General features: G+C 43.9%; 1 protein-coding gene across 3 annotated transcripts in view; it reads left to right on the forward strand.

Moving 5' to 3' along the window:
* The first annotated feature begins 1,695 nt into the window (after positions 1–1,695).
* LOC117120330 overlaps positions 1,696–2,267 on the forward strand; it is a 14,586-nt gene continuing 14,014 nt past the window's right edge. For 2 of the 3 annotated variants that reach the window (XM_033265354.1, XM_033265351.1), the window contains exon 1: positions 1,696–1,832. The gene's annotated coding sequence lies outside the window, so the exon portion shown is untranslated. Of the gene's footprint in view, positions 1,833–1,961; positions 2,191–2,267 lie in introns of those variants that run through there. The other variant, XM_033265352.1, reaches the window with a different exon arrangement.

A 2,267-nucleotide genomic window follows, 5' to 3' on the forward strand; every position in this document is an offset into this window, starting at 1 on the left:
CCCCCCGACCACTTGCGAAAGATTTAAGATAAGTTTATTCCAGAGCCTTAATTGGTCTGATCTCTCCAGCTATGTTTTCTCCACGGGACGCAGTGGCGGCGCTATGGGTGGCAAGGGGGACATTATCCCTCAGAAAATGTTCTTCCCCAACTCCCAAAAAAAGCTAACTACTACAATTTATCGGGGGAAAAATCAATGTATTTTTCTATATATTAGTAGACTATATATAAAATTGATTAAAAAGGCCTCTGAAACCCCTTAATTGTCATATTTTTTCAGGTGCTCCGTCCCTTGGACTATTTTGAGACAATAATCATGCCCACTTTGCTCTCGTCAGGGACCATGCCCGCCACAACCCCCCCCCCTTCTCCAGATTTTAGATTTCAGACGCTGGAGCTGCCACTGATTGGATGTCTAGGAACACTTCAACAGGATGCAGGACACTTTACTACAAAACCTATACTACCAGTCATTTTTTCTCAATATATATAGGGCCCATAAGATGAAATTGTGTAATAAAATGCCTCTGGCGGGACTCGAACCTGTGACCTCTCGCATAACCACTAGACCACGAAGGCTTCATGGTTGAACAGATTCAAATAACCGTCAGGAACATTGTATTACACAATGCTACGCCTCAAGAGTGCGTTCGGCCAGATAAGGGGTGGGGGGTGGTTGATTTGCCCTCTCGTCGTACAGGCGTAGATCCCATGTCGTTCTACTCCATGATGAGTTCGTCGGTTCATAAATTAAAAAATAACACCTTTCCTATTCAAAAATAACATTATTTCTATTGCCAATCCCTAATATTTTGGTCTAAAGTCACAATTTGTCATGGATCACAACTTGGCATGGACCCACCACATTAAAAACCAGGAATATTTATTCTGGGACCTCAATCAAGGCTTGTCTGTCTTTGGTTTGGACCTCTGTGGTGTGGGACATGTCGGACCGCTCCTCTGCGAATTTCTGGAGCCACCGCTGAGTTTATGACATTTCCTCCTAAGCAAAATTACAAGCTCAGTCCACCCGCCTCATCGAACCTCCACTTTATCTACAATAGAAATATAATACAATACAATCTTTATTCATCCCACATGGGGCAATTCAATAAAAGGGTCTGGATTACAAGCTAAAAAGATATTTAAATGAGATATTTAGAGGATCCAGTATATATACCGTACCATTAGCGGATCTGGAGGGGGATCATGGGGTCCCTCCCCCTCCCCACCCCCTGGGAAAAAAAATCTCGACCCGTGAGCTGATTTTTGTTACAATGGGAAAATTAGAAGTCGGAATTCATTGAATCGTTTTCAAGACATTAAAAGGCACCTCAGAAATCGGGAAAGCGCATTTCACGCCATCTAGGAATCAACATTTTCCCGACACCCCCGTTCTCTTTGGGGGGTTCATCCATTCATGGGAAAAAGGAATAGCCTACGTACGCAACTACTCATTTTTTAGTCTATTTTCTGTAATAAGAATGAGAAAGTTTACTTTAACCGTTTTTAAGACGAGAAAACCTTGAAAATTAAAGAACCCAGATCCGCCCCTGCCGTACAAAGGTACCACGCAGGTACCAAGTACAGGATGACATCGCCGACGCCGTCATGATGATTTGTGGCTGTTGTCGTCAGTAGTTCCTACTTTCTTCCGATGATTGTGGAAATCCGCGTTGCTGATTGGTGGAGCCGGCTTAACACACCCTAACTTCGTTACTTCGCTATATTATTTCTACTGGCGTTGGCGCCGCCAGACGTAGGCATAGGTCTGTTAAAACCAGTATTATACCTCCCTGATGTAATAGTACAGGATCAACAATTCAGCATATCGTAAGTATATTGTGTTAATAATGGGGATGGTGATGGTTAGAATGATGAGGATGAGTATCAAGATAATGAAAGGATGATGACGACCATAAGAAGCCATAAGATAAGCTACCACGCCACCAACAAGGCAAAGGTCGCGCAGCAGATGTTACTGGCAGTTGTACCCTCCCTACCGTCAGGCTAAGCATACCCTTCCTAGGCCTAGTACTTCGTCACTTATTAGTGTAGATTAGGCTATAGATGATGATGAGGTCCTGCATGGTCTAGGCCTCGTACCACCCTGGGTACCACCAAGAAAGGCAGTTTTCTATCTATCTTAACTGATTTCAAAATGTGCTACAGTACACAAAAATAGTAAATTGTAAGTGTAATAATAGATACCCCAGTGGTGGCGCCAGGACCTGCCCGACGGAGGGGCTAAAGGCCCCGACGGGGGGG

This window comes from Anneissia japonica, unplaced genomic scaffold (assembly GCF_011630105.1).
Source record: "Anneissia japonica isolate Jap-2015-1 unplaced genomic scaffold, ASM1163010v1 scaffold2236_len207018_cov178, whole genome shotgun sequence".
Taxonomy (NCBI): Eukaryota; Metazoa; Echinodermata; class Crinoidea; order Comatulida; family Comatulidae; genus Anneissia; species Anneissia japonica.